Genomic DNA, 23,941 nt, shown 5'->3' on the forward strand with positions numbered 1-23,941 from the left:
CATATTTATTACACTGTTAAAAGAACTCTTTAATATCATATATAAGAAAAATGTAGATTCTGTTGCTGGATATCAGTGTATACATATAATTCGTGAGTTTATGCATCTGCTCAGTAGTTCTGCGGCTTGCTTTGAAACCTACTTGCTTATTATCTATGATTTTGTTTCTCATTAGGACTTTGGTAGAATGATGGTAACAGTGCACAGCTGAATATCCCCATGTAGCAACACATTCTGACCACCCTGACCTTCTTTAAACGATTACATGAGACAGTCGCTACAGAATGGCGCACGAAAAACGAACCCGTCCCCCAGGTCCACAAGAAAACAAATTAAAATGCAAAGATCTGTACTTACTGTTTAGTCAGGGGCTAAAACGTATCTCTTTGTGCACGCGGCATCATCTGTAGAGTGCAACACGCATTGACAAGAACTGCCGGGCACGCTCATTTCTCTTTCCTTGAATTTTTCTTTCAACTGTCCGTCGTCAAATACCTTTTTTGCACGAGGACTCTTGAAGCAGAAATGGGCTAGTAAGATCACAGGTCGAAGAGGTGGACTATCTTGCAGCGTTGTAGTCTTATTTTTTCATTTGGCATCAAGCCAGTCTTCCACTTTCTTCTCTTTGTCCATCCCTTTTCCTCTTCCTTTCTCCTCTGTAGATGTTTACCCTGCAATTTACTTCACTGTGTGAATTTTCGATAATTTTGCAAATGTTCCATTTCTTTCATTTTTAAAGAATGTAGCCCAAGACCCTTTCATAGATATGTATCACCATTACCTTTTAAGTAAGAAACAATTGTGTGTCTTCATGCGCGTGCAAAATAACACACCAGTGACAACGTTTTTTTTTTTTTTTTCTTTTCGTCTTCATATTTGCATTGTTGTCTTTTATGCGGTTTTTTTTTCTCCTCATCATTCTTTTCTCTCAAGCAGACGAAGACAACTATCAAGACATTAACCCCTGCATATTCGCAAATAGCACACACATGCACACAAACAAACATATACATGCATTCGCATAAATACATACAAATCACCACCCACCACACGCATACATGTCATTCCAAGAACCCCGTTTAAAAGATTATTTTAACATTTTATAGTTTTAGTATTTTCTTTATGCACAACAATTGTATTCTGTTTGCTCTTTTGAGATTAAAAATGTAGCGAGTTGGTACTTTTTTTTATCTTTTAATAAGTATCGAACCCGTTTGTGCTTATATTTATAAATAGATATGTGTGTGTGTTTGTGTGTGTGTGTGCCTGTATCTGTGCGCACGCGCTCCTCATTAAAAAGGGAGGAAAGGATGGTGTTTCACATGAAACTAAGGCTTAAATCGGAGAAGCCGTTCCCAAATGAAAAGAAAGAATGACGTACCCGGGAAGAGATCTTAATCAAGGAATGCTGATCCTCACACTGTTGCTGATAGGCGCTGTTGGTACACCCCTGGCCACCACCCTTTATTAAGAAGACAGATGACCATAGGCCTAGCAAGCACACATATAAATGCAACATATTCTCCAACAGAATTAGATAATGGAAGAAGAGAGAGAAAAAGAGAAGAGTAAGGAGATTGAGTGATTTATTTATTAAAGAGGATTTAGGCACATTTCAAGGGTTATTGAAACTACACACTGTACAATACTAAAAATACAATAGAACATAGCTTCTAAGCCACACAAACAGTGTGATGAGTTAAATAATCAGCTATTAAATTTTGCACTTACAATGCCTAATAGATGTAATTTGTACATTATCAACTAGATACTTGCTAGTAGCATGGATAAACGAAAAGCAGATGGATATTGGTAACACCTTTTAGGCATGCATTTCTTTCTCAGTTCACTGTATTTTAGGCACACGAACATAACATGCAATTCCTAAAAGACATATACCGAGTCATTACTAATTGAAAAAATTTGTATGACACGCTAATGTATGGTTTACGCAGTAGTCTCACACACACAGAGTATATCTTTACCCACAAGATGATTGCTAAGGAGAGAAGTACCCAAGACTATATTATCGGTGGGTGGGACTGAACAACAGATGACAAGCAATTTTTATATAGATGGGGATTCGCATAATCTTGTTTTTTTTTTTTAATTGTGGTGAGGTCTTTGTTGGGTCTGGTTCTTTGGCTGACCAGAATAGCGTTCTAGATAAATCTAGACAAGAAAGTAAGTTACAAAGGTTAACTTTTGTTGAATTTTTTGAGAAACGAAACATTATTTTCCAAAATGAAGGTAAGGCATTTCCCTATTAAAAAAAAATTAGATCCCGGTGTCATTTTCCCAACCAGCCGAAAAAGAAAAGTTTATTTTCCAAAACGAAGGACTTTCCCAGTTTCTGAAAAACAGGACTGCTACAAGGTGAATAGCCTTTTGTAGGCACCCCACATCACAGATTTAGGACACTCTTTGTACAGCCATGTGTGTCCATAGCCACACCAGCTGGAATAAATACACAAAAGGGCACTCTATTGATCGCAAGGCTAAAAAGTATGAGTAGGCTTTTTTCAGAAATGCGGTGCAGCCGCTTTAGTGTTATCGGGAGAAGTGGATAACAGGTGAGGAGAAAAGGCGCTGTTTCTGCTGTGGTCTGCTATATACAGCTTCATTCAAACCACGTTACTACCATATCATTGTTTGTATTCAGAACATTGTTTAGAACTACTGAAATAATGTTTGTTTGCATCAGATTATCTTTTTGAAAGAATCATTTATTATTAATTAACTAAAAATGAATGGCATGATATTGACAGTTTTCATACACAGTGTATCTTTACCCACAAGATAATTTTTGAGCCGAGAGGTTCCCACCACTATATTATATGTAGGCGAGACTGCACACATACATATATATCTATACTGAGTCATGATTGAGCAATTTACTTAACAGACCATTATTGTTCCTTCAAAATAGATTTTATTGAGCATAAATACTGATTCCAACTCATTCAGTTTTATTTTATTTAAAAAAAATAAATAATAACTATTTAAGTCAATCATATAGAAAAAGAGAGTCCGATTAATTCATACACGACATTAAATCATGCATGTTCTTCTCTAACATTCTACAATCTTCTCTCACCTAACGATATAACACTGGATGTGTTGTGATGTCACCGCGGGAGAGAGAAAATTTGTGGTTCTGGGGACAGCGAACAACATCAGGGAAAGAACTGTAAACAAGTTAAATTGGGAGTCGATGGCAGGTTACTGGGGCTCGCAGCTTCAATCAAGGACACGGCGCTGAAGTGTCACAAGCCTGTACACAGTCGCAGTTCTGCAAGTTTTCAATGTCAAAATGCCTGTCACGCTTAGAATGCGTGATTCAGTCTTGTGCATAGTATATAGTGAACTTTCTGTAGTACTTGATACTTGAATCATAAATATTTTTTGGGCAGCCCCCCTCAGTTGGGCGCATGTGGTTCCGACGTCCTTTGCTTCGCTCTCTACTGTTCTGCTGTTGGAGATCTTTTCAGGTCATCTTATTCCCAGAATATGGCGGTTGGTAAAGGTCTGGAGCGTGTTGTTGATGGTGTTTGTCACTCCCCAGGTTTGAGAATCATACAGGAAGACAGCTTTTACAGTGGTGTTGAAGATGCTCGGGAGTTCCAGATGGGGCGTAGGCTGTTGAAAGCATGCCTGGCCTTGTTGATGCGGCTTTTGATGTCATCGTTCGCTCCACCGTCCTTGTTGACAATACACAAAGCGATCTTTTCCAGGATGTTCTCTCCTAGAAGCTGGATTGGGAGTTCCTCCTTGTTGTTGATTCTCATAACTTCGGTCTTCTTTCTTTTGACCTTAAAGCCAGTCTTCTCCGCTTTTTCTGCTAAATTTCTCTGGTTTGTTCATGCTGTTGCCGATGAGATAGGAGACAAATGTTATCTGCAAAGTCAAAGTCCTCCAGCTGTTTAGTGAAGGTCCACTGGATACCGGTGTTCTTGTTTTGAGTTGTCTTGCGCATAATCCAGTCTATGACCATCAGGAAGATTGTTGGTGATGATATTCAACCCTGTCTTACGCCGGTTTTCATTACCAAAGGTTTAGTGAGTTTGCTGTTGTGGATAACTTGGCAGGGCGAGTCTTCGTACAAGCCCTGGATAATGTTTTATGAGCTTAGGTAGAATTCCATAGTGTATCATCAGCCTCCAGATGAAGTCCCTGTCTACACTGTCAAAGGCCTTCTCAAGATCCACATAGGTTATACAAAGTGAGGATTGCTACTCGAAAGACTGCTCAATAATGTTACGGAGGGTAGCAATGTGGTCAGTGCATGACCTATCTTGGCGAAACCCTGCTTGTACTGGTCTCAGCCTCTTATCTAGTGCCTTCTTCAGTATCTCTAGTATTTTTCTTGTGAGGATTTTGCTGGGGATTGACAGCAGCATGATCCACCACCAGCTTTTGAACTGGGAGAGTTCTTCTTTTCTTTGGTAACTTGATCAGGTGGCCTTGCTTCAGTCTGTTGGTACTAGCTCTTGTTCCCAGATCTTGTGTAGAAAGGGCAGTAACATTTTTGCTGTTGTTTCTGGGTCTGCCTTTAGTGCTTCTGGGAGTATGCCATCCGGGCCTGCTGCTTTTCCACTTTTCATACTTTTGATATCTTTGATCATGTCTGTCTTAGTGGGAGGGCTGGTGCTGACGTGACGTTCTTCAGCTGCTGGTGGTATGTCAAGTACAGATAGTGGACAAGGTCGATTCAGGATCTCTTTAAATAGTTCCATATCTTGTTCTCCTCGTCCTGCATTGTTTGTTATGGTCTTTGCCGTCTTTGTCTTTCTCCGCCTTGTTTGGATTAATGTTCCTGCCTGACATAGTTCCTGTTATTTCGTATAATCGCTTCATGTTTCCCCGTAAAGCTGCTGTTTCTGCTTCCTCTGTCAGTTCATGGTTGAAGCGTCTCTTGTCCTCCATGACAGACCTCTTCACTTGGCAGTTGGCTTCCCAATATTCAGCTCTGAGACCTTCCTTCTCTTGCTGGTCTTGAGGTAGAGCTTCTCTTTCAGTCCCTTTCTTGAGTCATTCTTTTCCCATGTCTCTGGGGTCATCCACTCCTTGTGTTTTCTTTCCCTCTTCCCTAGAAATCTGTAAGGTTGTCTTTCAAATGCTCTTGTGTGTTGATGTTGACCAGTGTATTTCCAATGATTCTTCTGTAAGTCCTGAAAGGGCCTTATACTTATTCTTGACCACAGTTATAAATTTCCCTTGTTTCCTTGTTCCTAATGTATTGAGTATTAAACTTGTGGTGTAGTCTGCCAGCTGGATCAATGAAGGACTTCAGCTTAATTTTGAACAATGCCACTAGGAGCTGGTGGTCTGCACCTCTTCTCACTCGAACATCTTGGAGACTCCTCCACTTTTGAGCAACTGTTATATGGTCAATCTGTTTTTCCGTCTGGCCATCAGGGGAAGTCCAAGTTGTCTTGTGTATATTTTTGTGTGGGACACAGGGCCACATATGACATGGCCATTTAAAGTGCAGAAGTCTGTGAAGAGCTCCCCGTTTTCGTTTGCAGGTGCCAACGCCATGTCTTCCCATGATGTTCCCTGTTAGTGTAATCATCTCCCACTTTGGCATTTAGGTCTCCCATAATGATCTTCAGATGTCTTCTTGGTGTGTGGTCAAGCAGAGACTGCAGGGAACTGTAGAAGTCTTCTTTTTCCTCTTCCTCTGCTACATTTGTTGGGGCATAGCATTGGATTATGGTGATCTTCCTTCCATCATCTTGCTGACATGAGCTGTGGTGATACTGGTTCCCAGGCCATCAGTGCCTTTGTTGGCTCTGTTGACATCAGCAGTGCTGCTCCCTGGGTATGATCGTGGTCCAGGTCTTCGTAGCCAGAGTAAATAAGGAATAAGGAAGAACCACCACCGTTTATCACAGCAGCCCTGTGAACTCGGTACCAGAATGGTTGCAAGTGAGTGTGTAGACCAATCATGAGAGAGGATGATTCTGACCGGCGAAGTAAAGGCTCTTCAGATTCTTTGCTGTGAGTCTGTCTTGAAATTGTGACTGTTCCAGCACAACTGACTCAAGAGGTGCACAGGATCCACTCTATCACAGAGTACACAATGTTTCCTCACCATTAGCTGTTTGGTCGAAGACAGCTGAGGTATAGATATGCGTTGGTCCCTCGTTAGGCGGACAGCCGACCGGCCTAGAGGTACGAGAGGGAAACGTGATGCTACACAGCAGTGCCAGGGTCTCAGCGCTCGTGAAGGAGGCCGCAACGTCCGATGGAGTGATATTGACGGATTCTAGGACATCAGCAACATCGGAGGCCTCCCCACGTGGCAAGAGATTTTTGTGTGAAGAGATAAGTGGCGAGTGTGTGTTAGACAAGAGTAGTGTGCTATGTGTAGTAGTTAATGTAATTAGTGGCTTACTACACCTTGACTAGGTATAAGGAAGCTAACGGGACACATAGAGAACAGCCATGTTTGGAATTGTATCTTTTATAAATTGATTTCTCAAACACTCGAGTATTAATAATTTTTTTTGTTACACTAAAATGCCTTGTGTTTGTTATTGGGGATTCGCGCTGGGGGCTCAGAGTCAAGTAAAGCATAATTAGCGATTTAGTGTAAATGTGCGCGTTGGTAAATGTCAGCGTGAGTTGGTAGAGGTGTCGAGAGTGTGATCAGCCCGAGGCAACGGCAATCTCAACCTCTGACCATCTTCGCGTGTTCAATCCCCGGAGCTCACGACACAGTTGTTGCCATTGGCACCCAGTCAACAGGCATCCATTTAAGAGTCATAGCCAAATAACATTTCAAACAGAAATAGCTCCCGGTCAGTAGTCTATATTAAGGTAATGAGCAGTATGTTTACTGAACTAATACCTCAAGTTTTATGTTCCTTATATGGAAAAAAAAACAAATACTGTTTTCAAGGACTGTTCAATAAAATCAATAAAATAGGTTGCATCGCTCCAGGCAGTTGTGTAACAAGAAAACTCACGTTTCTTCACCTTGTTGGGACTGCTAAAAAAATTGCTGCTTAGTCTACTCCCTTTCTTCAAGTCCTTTCTAGAAAATTCAAGCCCTGCTGGGAGGTTGTTAAATACTAATCAGACAGGATAACGTGTACAGAATGGGAAACAGTCTTATTTCTGAGAAATGTAATTGGAAAAAAAGCCAAACTGTTCTTGTATGGCCCCAAACCTGTTTTCTGGCTTCTAAATCGTTTGACAATGGTGACTAGATTGTATTCTAGTATCCTTGGAGATCTAATCAATACAAATTGTCCCAGATACTCGACCACCACGGACTTCAGACGTATCCCACCAAGCAGCAAAGAAACAAGGACGGTGACTGCGAGAAAGGTAAGGTATATTTTATTTTGTTTTAGTCAACAAGTTTGTCGTTGAATATCATTTTATAGGGATGATGATGACGACGATGATGATGATGATGATGATGATGATGATGATGATGATGATGATGTTGATGATGATGATGATGTGGAATCCACGTAAAAGGATGGTATTTTGCAATTAAATTGTAACTCTATTGTCATGATAAATTGACAGGCACGATTTTTTTCTGTTTTAAAGTTATGGGTTTCAACATAATGACAATTATAATGAAGCGGGAAAATATTTAACAAGTACTTTATTTAATGGTGGTCATGCTGCTGAAAACGAGGGCTGGTTATACAGTCTTCTTAATTTGAAAGAAGTTAACAATTATAAATACCTTGGACTCGGGGACACGGGTAAAATCTCCTTCATTGTATTACTAGTCGAGGTACTATGGAGTCGTATCCCCAAACTCCGTTATCTGTTTATTTATGGACCCACGAATGTCGGGGGAACAGGCACGCGTGGTGCTCACACTCCCACCACGCCTACACGTACGTGTACACATATACACTTACGCTAAATTGCTACCGTAAATAACACAGTTGACTCCAAACCTCTAGCGTACGTCCCCAATAAATAACGCAAGGCAATTTAGTGTAACAATGAAATTAAATCGAGAGTTTTATCCTATTTTACTACGAAAGATTCCCAATGGCTAATTTTCTAGAGTTCCCATTACTATTCCCCATTTTTAGTTCACTGTCTATCCTTGGTTAATAGTCACAACTCACTACATTTGTTCAATTAGCTTCAAACACGAATATCTCTACCTACGTGGAAAGCCCTCCGATGTTTCTTGACAATTTACTTGTATCCATTGATCAAAGCAGTGCCTAATGAGGAGGCCAACACTTATTGACCAGCCTTGACAATCCACATTCGAGAATTAACAGCCACTGGTGTGTTGCAGAGCGAACTCGCGCATCTCAGCGTGTCGTGTTGAGGTAATCGAAATTCCAAGACTAACTCTCAACAGCATATCTTGTCATCAAGCCTAATCAGCCTCTCTTTATGACTTTACCCTTTGAACATTGTCAGGGACACAATCACAATGCACATAAGTAAACACTGTACCCCACGCATTCTTCCTTACTACAAAACACAAGACCTGTCCATGGGCTTCACGTTTTCTGTTAAGTGAGACTTCAATTATTTTCGCTAGCAAATCACTAATATATATATATGGGCTTCTCATGCCCCATGGAGTGCCGGAAGGGGTGCTCACGTGACACGTGCCGAAAGATGTGCATCACGTGGGGCACCGCCCTATCCGGGGAAGAGGAACCGCCACAACCGGCGGAAGTGCGTCGTGGCAAGATAAGATAACTTTATTGTCCAGCAAAGGAGATGTGTCTTCCAGCATGCAAGCAGTCAGAGAAGAAAATCAAAAACATCAATAACATCAGCAATGGCAGAAGTGAGCACACACATACAGGCCCACACACACACACGCCCGCATCAAAGGGACAATACACCAGTTTCCATGACTACATAATAACAGTGATAACAGAGATGGGATTACGTCATCCCCCTTGTGTGTAACACGTCAGGTTCGGTCTACTAGTCGCTTATAGTTTTTTGTTTGTTGAGAGCAGAGATGGCCGATGGAATGAATGACCTTCTATAAACGTTCTTTTTCGAAAGAGGGACCCTCAATCTCCGTCCTGAGGGCATAGGCTCGAAGCGGGGGTTGAGTGGATGGGTGGGGTCAAGCATGATTTGTTTTGCTTTCCGGACAAGGGCGGAATCGTACAGGTGGGAAAGGGTTAGGTGTTGTGAGCCTACGATTTTGCTGGTTGTGTTTATGACGCACCTCAGTTTGTTCTTGTTTGTCACGCTTGTCTGGCCATACCAAGAGACAATATTAAATGTAATTACGCTTTCTACCAGCGCACGATAGACATCTACCAAGATGTGTTCGCTTACATTAAAACTACGAAGCTTCCTGATCAGATACAACCGTTGTTGTGCCTTCTTATGCACTGTCCCTACATGTTCAGTGAAATTCAAACTATCGTCTATTACTGTTCCAAGATATTTGAATGTTGTCACCCTTTCAACCTCTTCATTTCCGATTACTAATGGAGTGGACATTTTCTTTTCCTTTCCTCTGATCTATAAACTAGTTCTTTCGTTTTCCAACATTTAGTTCTAAGTAGCTGCTTTTGAACCACTCGCAAAGGGCCTGCACTTGTGTGGTATAGTGGGCCAAAGATTTCTCATCTCTCAGGTGACCAATCAGAGCCATGTCGTCTGCATATTTAACTAAACAAAGAATTCCGTTATTTATTTGCATCTCATTGGTGTATACAGAGAATAATACTGGGGATAGAACACCCCCTTGTGGCACAATAAGAGTAGCTTACCCCTTGCACGAGTGATCTCCACCTTTTACCAAGCGTCGTCCTCCCTTTAGTTTTAATTTATTTTATTTTTTTGTTTGTTTTATTGTTTTTGGATAAGCGTTTTGAAAAGGCAGTGTGATCGTTGTTGGTAGGGAATGGCGTGGAGACAATGTTTTTTTTAAATTAATTAAGCATCACGTTGTGTGTCGCCTGCATCGGATCATCTCCAACAAAAACAACAACATCGCTAAAACCTGTTTTTGTTTTGTTTGCTTTTCTAGAAAAAAAGCCCGTTTCGTCAAAGCTTAGAAAAGTACTAACATGATCAAAGCTAGTAAAAGTGTCGGAAGAGATGCGTCACGTGGAGCACCGCCCCATCCAGGGGAAGTGGATCCGACCCATCCGGTGGAAGTGCATCGTGGAACGAGTAGTGTGCCACTTGCACTAGTGGTCTCCACATTACCGAGAGTAGTGCACCACTGGTACGAGTGGTCTCCACCGTGACGAGAGTAGTGCGCACCTTTGTGCGAGTGGTCTCCACCTATTACCAAGCGTCGTCCACCCTTTTATTTGTTTTTGTTTTATGATTAGCAGAGTGATCGTTGTTGGTAGGGACTGGCGTGGGGAAATTTTTTTTTATTATTATTAATTAAGCAACACGTTGAGTGTCGCCTGCCTCGGATCATCTGCAACAACATCGTTAAAACTCGGGGGGGGGGGGGGAGGTTTGTTGTTGTTTTTTAGAAAAAAAATTACAAAGACCCCGTGTCTTCAAAAACGAAAAGTACTAACATGACCAAAGCTAGTAAAAGAGCGCATTTTTTGTCTCTGTCGTACTTTAATAAACTTTGTCCACCAGTCGCCGCGATGAGGCAGAGCTCTGTTTGACTGGCAAAAATATGGTTGGCACGTATAGAAAGAAAAAAAAAATAAACTTTTAACGCAATTTTTTGTTTGCAAAGAGAAAAAAAAACTAACCAAAAGAAAAAGGTATCGCAGTTTGACCTGGAGTATAAGCAGCTAGGTGCAGATTTTAAATGTCTAATGGAGATGTGGTCACTCCATCGTCGAGGACCTTTCGCTTGATGTACAAGTACGATAATGAATTTCAGTGCTGCGTGTAGGTAAGCATTGAGTTTCCATTGGTTTTAAATCCAGCGTTGTAGACACCGCTGGATTGTTGATTAAAACATTTTTAAAATCGTGTTCGTCAAGTTTGTTTTGATTTTTGTATAGCCCTTTGGTGAAAAGTTTGTTTGTGTCGACGAAACAGATGTAAGTCCTACTGCACAGAGCCACGATGCCGTCGCCTGTATACTCTGTTTTGAACAAGCCTCACGTGACGCACCTCTTCCGGCACACCTCACGTGAGCAGCCCTTTCGGCACCCCATGGGGCATGAGAAGCATATATATATATACTTTTGGTGTTGCAGACCTATGGGTTATTAGGTACGTGAGATGGAAGGAGACTCATAGTAAAGCCTGAACTACACTAACGACTACCCCGCCATCCACGACGACATAATCCTGTACGCGATGCACTTCCACTAAATTGGTAATTAATATTTACTAATGACTTGATCCCCAAGCACACACCCATAATAAACGAACACAACGCAATGTAGTGAAAATAGGTTAATTATTAGAACCCCCCCCCCCCCAAAAAAAAATGCCGTGAGCTGAAACAGAAACAATGAAGGAAATGTACATAAGAATAAACAAATTCCCTACCTTGGCTAATTATCTAAGGTGTCCTATTAATCTATCCCCTTACCAATAATTCAAGTATTTAGTGAGTCAAATAATTCTACCACACGCGTTCCCATACACAATCACCCACTCCATAAGATACGCATACACACCACTTTGCTCGACCCAATATTCTTTGCTGTATGGAATGTACTGTCTCTGATGGAAGACACACAATCGTCCCTGGTGACCTCGAATTATTGTCTTTGTTGTTTGAAAAGCCCTCCTTGCGTATTGCAGAGGAAATGGTGGTCTACTGATCGATGATTTTCTTCGTCTGTTGTCCGGCATCACGACGTCAGTTGTGCTTTGTAGGAAGTTGGAACGAGTGCTCATGCATACCGTCCCCTTGCACCAGGTTGCACCTCGTTCCTGTCACCAGCAGGCCTGAAGTCGCCCAGCGCCTGGCTCTGTGACCAGAGTAACGTATTCCGCTGCCAAGAGTAAATCGAGGTTTTGCAGGGATAGAAGTTACTCTCATTTACACTCTGTTTTCAGAGTGAGCTGCACCCTGGGTGGATGCTCTGCTGTAACCACAGTAGAGTCTGAGTTTGTAACCCTGTGCGTAAATGAATAAGAAAGGCAACACTGAAACCTTTCGGAATTGTTCCTCTATGGATTACTTCCTTTCAAAGGTATAAAAATTCAACCAATCAGGTATTTTGTTATGTTTGAAAGTAGGCGAAGCTGGTTGATCAAGCGACATGTTGACATTCGTTGCCAGTTTGAGACTCAATTCGACGTGGATTTGTACTCAAACAACAGAAAATGAGAAGAAAACAGTATGTAATATTTATGTCAAAGAAAATTTTTCCTTTTTTTTTTGTCTAGTTCTTTGCAATCTATTTCTTTTATTTTCTTTGGATCACTTGAAAGTTTAGCTGTGTGATTAATACGTGGGGTGTAATCTCAAATTTCAGATATCTCCAGTTTCCTGAACTTGCTTCGTCTATTGTCTGAGGATACCCACGATTGAAATGAAATGGGAAATTTCTCACCACTACCACAACCAGCACCGCCTCCACCTCCGCTTCCTCCTCCGCCGCACCAATTTAAAATGACCAGTAAAGAATCTGTAACAGCTGAGGCTGGTGGGAACAAATATAACAAATCATGCAAGTATACAATCGAAGCAGACCGTGATGTGATCAACAAAGTTGTAGACGAAAGATCAAAACAGGAAGTAAAACAAATGAAGATAGCTTTATCTTCTCCAGTAAGTTTGAGAGAATAACAAGATCTTGGGTAACGTCCCGACGACATCAAGAACACTGAAAACCGGGAAAATGGAGGTTAGTTAATTACTTATACACTATGCAATTTAACAGTTTTTTTCCGCCCCAAAACAGAATAAAAATAAAAAGGAAGCGGGTTTTCTGATATAGAAATAGTATATAGCTTTATATCGTTCCTGATCTGACGTTATGACTTACACAAATTCATTTTGCTGTTTAGCTTACTTAAATAACGTCCGTCCTTGAAGACACGACGATTCATGACACTGACTGTTGGTAATAATGTGTGCCTGCTGGTCTGGACTAGTAGTCGAAGACAAGGGGGTAGTATGTGTTTCATGAAGGATTGTGATATTTCCCAAGAAGTTGTGAAGCTATACAGGCGATTAAGGACACCACTGATAGATGACATTTTTATAGAAAATGTTTCTTAGAAGATTGCAAGGAGTACTGTTTTCTCTCAACGAATGAGGCTCTCTTTAGCTAATGACATGGCAAAATCCTTTGTGCTCAAATTCGTTGTGTTAAATACTTGTTCTTAGTCGACGAAGTTATAGATGTTTTATGCGGCAACTGAAGATTTGTTTAAATATTTTGGCTAGTATATTGAACTGACGTCACTTACGGGACTATAAGCTGTGACTTAACAACTGTTATATTTTTCAGCTGTAATGGTCTCTCTTTTGTCGATTAGACGATACGTTTTTGCGGACACTTGCAAATGCGATAAAACAGTATAAAGCGAGTTTCATCTTGATCCCAGCAGGATCTGACATATTTGTTGTTTCGTTTGGAAAAAAGAGTTTCCCCGAAGGCAATTTTTAACTAGGGGGAAATAGGGGTGTGGGGAATATAAGTGAGAGGAGGATTGTAATAAGGATAGATATGGGAGAAAAATTACTCCTCTGAGAGGTTGGCTACTGCTTGTGGTCTCCTTTTCTAGTTGTTATTTTTTGCCTTTATCGTCTAAGCAACCTGGCAAGACTGCAGTGATGGTTTTCCATACCGGTTGCTAGATCCCTTCTGCTGCATTATTTCTATATAATTATAATTATTTCTTTACTCGACAGTTGTATTTAGTTTTACCTAATATATTTGTCTTTATTGTTCATTATGTAATGCAATTTCACTCTTCCACTTAGCTTAATGCTAATACATTGTTGGTTTCTGGAGTTTGTGAATTATAATTGTTAATGTGAAGACCATATTATCTTGACTGTTACTTGTATATTTTCATTTCTATTTTGTTGTTTTTATAGCTTTGGATTGTTTTTTTTAACCATTTTGGATTTGTTGTATTTATAGCTATGAGATTGTATGACTGTAATATTTATTCTCATTTTTATCATCATCCTTGGTGGAATTTCTATTTTGCCTCCATTTCTGTTTAATACAATGCCTTTGGGGAGGCAGTGGTCCAGTCCAGTATCCAGTGTAAAATGAATCATTTATCAAACAATCAAATGACGACTAGCGTCGAGGCAATTTCACAGCTCTTTCAGACAACAGAATAAAAGGTTTTGGCATGTGGTAACTCTAAAAGGGTCGTAAAATTGCAATTAAGGTCTAGTTTGACTTGTCGATAAGCCAGAGGCCAGTTACGAAAGGAGGCGCATGTGAGATTTTATTTGGAGAAGACAGTCTTTTATAAGTGGCTACAGCAAGCCAAGTGAATCTTTCTAGAAAAAGTGTTACTGACATCCAGGAAATGAGTAAAACTTGAGTATTCTCGCACACCTAGTAGGCAGGACCTAGTAGCATGACACGGGGGGGGGGGGGGTAGGATTAGTCACCTGGCCATTCAGCCAACTGCAGAGGGCAGAGTCAGTAGAGGTGGTGTCACCCTCTTGTCCGTGCTAGCTACTTGATGATTGGATGAAGGATGCTAGTTGAGTGGCTGACCAATGCCATTCCTTGTAGGCATCTATGCAAATGTAAGAAGTGAGGTAATGAAAGAATAACATTGCAAGATACTTATCAACATGGCGCCAGGCTTGACTAAGTGACTAGAACTTGAACTATGTGTAAGATGTAATCGTTGACGCCAAGGCCAACTGAAGTCGTCGTTGTCAAAAGAGAGAACATCTGCTGTGTTCGTCCAGAATCCAAGTAGTCTAGATTACAAGATGCTTAGCTTTTTGTCTGGGCGTTACCCTCAGACTCAAATACGTTGTAACTCATCTGTACCAAGAGGATCTAGGAAATGATTATCCTTAGAACTTGGCTACAAAAATCGAATGCTAGCATATTAATGGGTCTATTAATACTGCAAAGATATTTCAAAATTTCTTTCACAAACAAATCGTATTTATTTTGTAAATATATAAATCCTTTTATTTACATTACTAAAATATTCTGGACGAGGCTATATGTAAAAGGTATAAAAGAAATTACATATTTATAACTTATACAAGGGATTTAAGTTTTTTTAATCGAATGCCTAATTTATATCTTATACTCATCCATCGTCTTTTACTCAAAGAAATACATAGCACAACTTTATCTCATGTAAGCAAGAGTTATATGTTATATTTTCAGCATTTTAACAAATATTTTAAAAAAAAATTCCATTTACTTGCTTTTGATTAGATAGTTGCATTGGGAATGCCGAAACTCGTCCATTTATTAGCTAATATTCCACTTGAACACATTCACATAATTGTTCGTGAGAAACAATACTAGATAGGCATATAGGAGAGTAACTACTATACAAAGAATTAAATTTTAAAAAACCAAAACTGTTCATGGAAATTAGCCTTCAAACAAAGTAATTAATTACTTTCTCATTTTCACAAACTTGACAGCATCTCTGATATAGTGTTTCATCTAGGTCCTTTTTTCAAACCTTTTTGCGCCTTTCTACGTCAACACCATCCTGGTGTTTTTCCCACAGTAGTTTTTTAACCAGTCGCTTTCTCTATCAAACAGTCACTGACGACCACGCTTTAGTACATTCTTTTGCCGTGTACTAGAAACTGCTTATAAAGAGGATGCATAAATGCGGCTTAATTTCAATCCAGATAGGAAAATCTGGTCCGGACACTTTAAGGATTGACAGATTGATAGCTCTTTCTTTATTCGGTGGAAAGTGGTATATCACCGTTCTTAATTGGTGGAACAAGTTGTCTGATCGATTCCGATAACAAACGATACTCGAATCTGTTAATTAGTTTCCGGAACATTCAGGCGTTTGCACTAGCTTCTTAGAGGAGCAAGTGACGTTTAAGCTACACGAAATTGAGTAACAGCAGGTCTTCGGTGCCTTGGCTCGATCTCAAAGGCCTGTGATACCAGTAGCCCACTAACTTCTTTGATCCCACACGAGATCGGGCAATACCAGGTTTGTGACTTCCCCCTCACAAAATGGCCACGAGAACAATCCACTTCATTAATGTCCGCATCTCCTGCTGCTGCTGCTCCCAAAAAGCTTGCTAACGGTAACAAGGCTCCACCGCCTTGTCGGTTTTGCCGAGATGGAGACAACCCCCAAAGAAAACAAATGCTCTACACCGCATTAGGGCTAAAGTTTCCCACGATGCAAGTACCATCTGATTAAGCTGCCTTGTAGGCAATCTCGGAAGGGATATAGATAAAAGGAGCGTACCCCTCTAGAAAAGCAGGACGCCATAGGCCAGGGCTCACGCTTGATGGGAAGAACTGCCGCCTGTGGATGGCTGATGGAATATAGGGCTCAAGTGTTTTCGCCTAAGGTGGCTTGGTCGGCAACCGTAGCGAATCGACGGAAAACCCCATGGTAGGGTTTGGAGAGGAGATGGGCGCCGCCAAGCGGATTCAGCCCACAGACAAAACACAATGGATCGCGGCAATCAAAATCCCATACTGGATCAGTCGAGGATCAGTATTAAAACACAAAACAAACATACCCTTTCGGAACTCTCCAGAAAGGAGGAGGGTTGTAAAAGGTATGCGACTGGAACCGTCATTCACCCCAATGAGCCTCCTTCCGATGAGGTGCCTGCCACTGCTAAGGAATCCCAACCCCACATCATGCCAGCAGATAACAACGCTAAGGTTAGGAAAGGAAACAACAATTTGCTCATAAAAGATTCCTACGCGGGGTAAAGTGCATGATCAGTCGAGGCTTAGACGATACAAATCGAACGTTCTGTGACAGGCAGATGTACCGTGGACTAGACTCAGATGAAAATGCCCGAGAGTCACAAAATGCTTTTTTCAGCAGAGAGGACGTCGAGCACGAGCACACGGTGAGATTTTTTGTCCGCAAACAGGGGTGGAGGCGGTTTTCAGTTGGTCCCCCATCTCAAGGAGGCTGATCTAGGTCCGAATCGCCTCACAGCATGACTATCATCCAAGCACTGTGAATGGGAACGAGGAGGTGGAACTATTGTGCTATGCCCCAACAAATGTAGCAGAGGAAGAGGAAAAAGACCTATACAGTTTCCTGCAGTCTCTTCTTGACCACACACCAAGAAGACATCTGAAGATCATTATGGGAGACTTAAATGCTAAAGTGGGAAATGATAACACTAACAGGTAACATCCTGGGAAGACATGGCGTCAGCACCTGCAACGAAAACGGGGAGCTCTTCACAGACTTCCCACACAAGAATATACACAACTCGGACTTCCCCTGATGGCCAGATAGAAAACCAGATCGACCATATAACAATTGCCCGAAAGTGGAGAATAAGTCTTCAAGATGTCCGAGTGAGGGGATGTTGCTTCAGAAAGTTTCACCAGCTCCTAGTGGCATTCTTCAAAATTAAGCTGAAGTCCTTCATTGATCCAGCTGGCAGACTACACCACAAATACTCAGTACCCTAGGAAAAAGGAAACAAGGGAAACATTGCAGGGATGTGCTGAAAGAAATCTTTTTGTGTATTTTAGTTTTGTACTACATAAAAATATTATTTATTTCTTCACCCAAATATATTAAGCACTGCACATGGCCATCTACGTGTACTTTATTTATTTTAAACACACTAGACGGTAGCAAATATCAAAATTGTCAGGTACTATACATCACTAAATGAGAAACTACCGCAGTTCAAGAGCGTTAGCGATAATTTTATATGTGCATAAAGCTGGAGAAATAATTTTGTTATACTTGTGTAATGTTTTTACATATATAGGAATCGTTTTATATAAAACATTTAACACATATACATGTGTGCGTGCTAGTCCACACACATTATATGTAATTATAAATACATATGTTGGTGGCCGTTAATATTTAAATTTCTTAAAAAATAGTATTATATAAAATTTGTTGCTTTTTTTCAGAGCCTGTTGCAGTTAATAGAGTATAGCTGCAGATTCATCTCCAGAATGCAAAACCCACTAACAGAATTGTTTAAGGTGTACTTCTACCGTCTTAAGAAAACATTTATCAGAGAACAGGTTTCTTGTGGAATTCATCCAGAAGTACGCCGAGAGGATCCCCCACAAGCTCATTCTAAATATGAATGCAAAGAAATGATCTCTATAGTAAGGAAAGACGGCTCAGAGTACACGGGATACAAGTCTAAGGTGATGGAGGATGGTCAGCTGAAGAAGTTAAGCCGTGGCTTTGAAGTCTATAACTTGACAGACAACCCCCAAGGTGAACGTAAAAAGCACTTTCAATATTACTGTTACGACGCCCGAGTACAGAACAATAATGTCAGAAGTCTGCCTAAGTAAATTTGAATAAAGAGATTAAGAACAGAAAACTCAGCGTTTTGTGCAAAAATATATATTGCTGACCTCTAAAACATATTATTCAGTGTGGAGACACAAAACGTACAAAAAATTGCAGGAGAACTAGTTTTATAGACGCTCCACGATCACGAAAATGCAGTAGACAACATAAAAACTTTGGTTTTGACCAAAAAGATGGCATTCAATGGTCTTGGTGTCGACGATGTAGAAAAATCTGACAAACCTGGAACTTAACAGAATTGAAAGACAATGTCAAGACGTTATTAAAGCTTTGCAGAATTCAAGAGCGGTCACCCAGTGAGCGCGAGCAGAGTGGTGATCACTTAACTCTGAGAGCTTAAGCACTCTAACACAAGCGGTGATAGTAAGGACTCTTGCTAAATTCATCTGTCAACCTAGCAATGTGGACTATAAGCTACTCGAATTTATGAAAGTCTTCTTTGCACAGTATATATTACTGTAAATTCTATCTCCAACTGCACGCCAGCTTCAATTTGCTAAAACAGGCAACACTTGTCTGTTGCCAGTTTGGTGTAATTAGGAGAGGATGTTTTCAAGCTGGCTACATTACACCAAAAGAGCAGATTCCTCGATCAGGCACTATTATATACAAAAGTAATGTGAAAAATTATGTTTATTAAAGAAGGAATCAAATAACTAATAAAGAACTATAAACAACTAAATAAATATTCAGGCACGACATCCGCACAAACAGTTAGTAGAAAAAATTCTAAAACGCTATAGTTTAATGAAAAATTTCTGATCAGAATTGCTTTTATTTTAGTTGGCATAAACAAATATGAAAGATACTTATATAGGCAGTCTAAGGATTTGACGTCTGGTCATATGTTCCTTTATGCAGTTGTCGTTTAAAAAATTTAAATATCACTTATTTAAAAAAGATAATTACTTAAAATTGTTGAATATGTCTTTTAAAAATTGAATGCTTTAGAAGCAGACATTTTCATTAAAAATATCAAGCACTGGAAATAAACTAAATTTAGTTTTGTTGTATTATTAAGATCTAAAACTATAAATAACCAGTGCATCATCAGTTAGGTATTAAGATAAAAGAAGAATTGAAAATGTGTTACTCATTTGTAATGTCTCATTACATAAGAGAGAACCCTCATATTTCCCTAAAATGCTTTCCTTGATCGGCCACATAGGACCTATTAGTTGCCTACACCTTAAAGCTAACGTATACTTTTGTTCTGTCAATGCTGGCTTCTGTAAATCTCTATTTGCTGGTTTTCCAGGTCGTCTTGTCGACATGATTTGAAGAGCTAAAACAAAATTGTACTTGTAATGTCTTTGGCAAGCACAAAGCTATCTTTATTATGCAATTCGTCATTAGAACACTATCTTGTATTAGAGTTTCCTTAACATTGAGGAAATCTTAATAGCAAGAGACCTTTTCCGTTTTCACGAATTCTACATTAACTTTTGTCTACCAATTTTCTTGATGCTGTAAAAACGCAGCGGCAACCACACACATACGTACATACTTAACTATACCTATAGTTAACAAGTGCATTCCAACATGTAGTGAAGAATTTCTCGGGGAGCCCATCCACTTTAATGGTAATATTAGTAGAGGCAGAAAAGTTGTATATATCAAGAAATGGTTATGTGCAAAAGTTTAAGAAAAAGACCTCACTAATGTTGATGGTACATTTCTGACTCTTGAAGAATTCTATGTTAGGCATCCTGCCTTAACTAGCATGGCTCTGATGCAGTCCATAAAACATCAAATAAAGTGTAATTGCCTGTATCTCAGAATGAACCTGTTCATATGTGATGGGCTATTATTAGAAAAGGGAACAAAGAAGTTTCAAAAATTCCTCTAGGCCAGGGATGCACAACCTACGGCCCGCGGGCCATATCCGGCCCGCGACGCGGTGCCATCCGGCCCGCGAAACTTCTGCCCACAGTGCAGGAAATCGGCATGTTGGTAAGGAAAAAAGAAAAAAAAAACGAAAAAAGGGAAGAAGAAGTATTTATCCCCACGTAGGGGCGTCTCCCAATCTTTTTTTCGATGGACGAACATTTCGATTCAGTGCTCCGACTTGGTGTCTCTACGATGAGGCCGGACATTCAGAAGTTGGTTTCGGAAAAAAAATTCAAATATCTCACTAATTAGTACATAATTAATGGTAAGTACAACTTGTTTCTAATGAAAATGGTATCTGCTCTATTTTTTTTTCCTTTTTGTATTTTTGCGGTGAAGCGGCCCGCGACACGGCTGTCCGAAATGGATATGGCCCGCAGGCCGAAAAAGGTTGGGCATCACTGGTTTAAGCCATTTTAATAGTCACGATATATTGAGGAGCAATATGCGGCATTTACTAATGGCTCAGAGATATCCTTTTGGAAACAGTGGCTCCCATGTAGTCATATCATTTCTTAAATAATGGTATTATTTATATAAAAGCGGGAACTTTAAACTAACTTAGGGAAGCCTTGAGACAACTGCAGCATACAGCAAATGTTAAAACCTTTTTTGATTGGTGTAAGTTTGCCTACACTGTAGCAGATGGATTACCTTAAAATTTGTTATTTCTATTATCTTTTGTGTATATTATGTTGTTTATGTGTATGTAGATTGCTTAAATGTTAGATTCTTCTGTATGCTATTGTTTGTGTTGTACTTGTGTGTATTGTTAAATGATAATTAAAAGTAAGAAAAAAATTATTTCTGGCGAAACGTAAAAAATACAAGAGTAACTTTTTTGAAAATCTTGTGGGTGTTTTTTTTTTTTTGACATGATAATAATTTCAATACAGATGATTTGTTTTAATTTTACTGTTTGCTAAATCGTACATATCTTAATCTAATCCAGATGTTTAAAGTATCCTCATTTAAAACCATTCATTCAAATATTGCAGCATAGATAGAAAATTCTAAGGCACGCCTCCAAATGAAAAAGATGTAATCGCAAAACAACGGCTTCCCTGTGTGGAGCTTGTCACTTTGATATAAATATTGACCAGCCTCTCTTTTGTTTCAAAAATATTTTAATTTATTTTGTAATGTTGCGTCTTCTGAGTATAATGCAATTGTTATGCATTTTATGTGATATACTTATACATGTGAATATGTGTACTGATGTGAGATATGCTACAATAAATGTTAAAAAACGCAACTGCAATCACACACACACACGTACGTACATACTTAAATATATCTATATTTGACAAAATGTATGTATACATACTCACACACGTTCACAAACACAAAGAAATTTCAGCAGCAAAAATATTTATGTTATTTATTGGTTGAAATGTATCCCTGAGTAATAGAATTTAGCTGCTAATACATTATAGCTTACTTTGATACTTTTTCTGTAGTATTATAAATTGTTAAATTCAGCTGACATTTACTAGACTTGTGAATAGCTTTTGTGCTTTGATATGGTGATTATCGAAAATTAGATGTTTCAGACTGATTTCTTATTTCCTTTTGTAAATTTCGCCTCATATAAAGGGGGGGGGGGAAGACACATATCGTATACTGGAGTTTTGGTTCTAGTAGTGAATGCTATTTTATTCTTTTCTGTTTGATAATATTGTAGAGTTCATTATATTTACACTTTTATAGGTGAACTATTTAAATGCAAGCAAATTCTCAAATTCAAAGATATTTTGTATCATTAGTTCTTACCTTCATGCACGGTGCGTTTTCTGATTTTGAGAGCTGAGAATTTGTACCAAGCAAACACGCATATAAGCAACTCCCTAAAGAATTACAAACACCCAAGGTTCAAATAAATGTTCTGCATGACAAGTTAATAATTTTCACTATCAAGCATCATGTTTTTGTTTATTCCCTTTTGCACAAAGATTTGCTTTGTTTCTTTATACGGACTGCTTTGTTTCGTAAGACTTCTTGATAGGATTTCTGAATGCAAAACGTCTTTTGATGCTATATGCACAAAAAGCTACTCTCACTAACACTCATGCACACATGCACGCGCATCTTAATAAGCTGACGACAAAAATATACTCAGCAGCTTTTGATGTAGATTTACGGTATCCTTTATATCTTATTACACCGCACACGCGCGCACAAACATACACACGAGCAGGTATGTGAATGCACTCACATTCACCTAATACGCACGTGTTCAAGTAATTATACATTACAGATATCAAAAGAAATATTAAAGGTATGTTTTGACAACGTGTGGTGTTTTTGGCTTATGAAGTTTAATGTCCCTATGTATACCTAAACTTCAGTTAGTTTCTGTTATTTCCGATTGTTAATTAGAATTTTTATTTTGAGTGGTTTACTTTTCAATAAAGAGAGTTGTCTTTCTTTCCTAAGTATGACTTTCTGTCATTGGTCAGTTTGTTTTGAATGAAAAGACCTCAAATGTCTTAAAAGCATTCCCATACCTTATCTACCCTTACCAACCGACATTTTCGATATAACAGATAGTTCTCACAGATTAATTGTTATGAAAACTGCTCAAATAAGTTAACCACAGTTACTAAGAAACATTTGTTGGGAAAAATCATATTAATTTAAAAATGAGGCATCACAAGAAATTCAGAAATTGTGAAAGTTTTTTTTTTGGTCAACAAGCCGCCGTAGACCCTAAATGGGGCGATGTTTACTTCCCATTAAAGTTACCACATGACATATTAAAGGCATTTGTGGACCTGGAGCAGACTTCCGAGAAGTACCTTCTTCCTCAGAAAAGTATCACCTTTGACCTCTGTAACTGTGACTTAGACGACGATGGCTTACGAGGGTTGTAAACCACACACATGTTGATGACATTCCTCCTATTTTCAGCATTTCTGTGTTACACTAACAAGGATTACAATCAACTCTGATTATGAGATCAGCTATGTGTATTGTCTTTTCGTACAACATTTGGTGGCTGGGTAAAACGCTATGTCAATCAGTCAATTTTTTTATTGCTATTAATAACTAACTATTCGTAATCTCTCTCACACTCACACCCACCCACCACCCACCCACACACACGAAAATAGAAATTGAGACAGTGAAAGAGGTCTAATTAGAGACTCCATTCGCTAAGCAGCAAATACAACACAAAACAAGATTATGATTGATGAATATTTTTATTAGCATTTAATGGAATTATAAACTCTTCTTACTTCATTATTCCCAACATATACAATTAATTAAAGAATAACAATTCAAATGACAGCATTTTTCTCCTATAGATTGTCTGGCTCAGCTTTCTATGCCAGCAATGGCAATGACGGTTTATTCACCAGCCCAGATTTTGTCATGTTTTTCTGGCGAAAGGTAGAATGATTTAATGCCGCTTTTTTTTTTACCAGATGTGATGAACTGAGTGGTTGATTATACAAGTACTATATGTAATGTGGTTCTTCAAATCTAGCAGTTTTTTTAAAAATAACGGACATATTAATATAACTCCGTAAATCATAAACACAATCATTAAACAAACACTACAAACATTTTCTTTAACTCCAACTCCATAGTTGCCTTTTCTATATATTCATTTACATACTTGTGTGTGTGTGTGAAAGAGAGAGAAAATGAAAACAAT

At 39.2% G+C, this 23,941-nt stretch overlaps 1 long non-coding RNA gene across 1 annotated transcript in view; it reads left to right on the forward strand.

Annotated features, from left to right (window-relative positions):
• The first annotated feature begins 2,530 nt into the window (after positions 1 to 2,530).
• The window catches only part of LOC112565693, a 40,339-nt gene continuing 18,928 nt past the window's right edge, over positions 2,531 to 23,941 (forward strand). Inside the window, exons 1-4 of the long non-coding RNA XR_003099473.1 lie at positions 2,531 to 2,573; positions 6,036 to 7,338; positions 8,205 to 8,321; positions 11,157 to 11,278. This is a non-coding gene — a long non-coding RNA (uncharacterized LOC112565693). The remainder of the gene's footprint in view (positions 2,574 to 6,035; positions 7,339 to 8,204; positions 8,322 to 11,156; positions 11,279 to 23,941) is intronic.

Source organism: Pomacea canaliculata, linkage group LG6 (genome assembly GCF_003073045.1).
Source record: "Pomacea canaliculata isolate SZHN2017 linkage group LG6, ASM307304v1, whole genome shotgun sequence".
NCBI classification, from domain to species: Eukaryota; Metazoa; Mollusca; class Gastropoda; order Architaenioglossa; family Ampullariidae; genus Pomacea; species Pomacea canaliculata.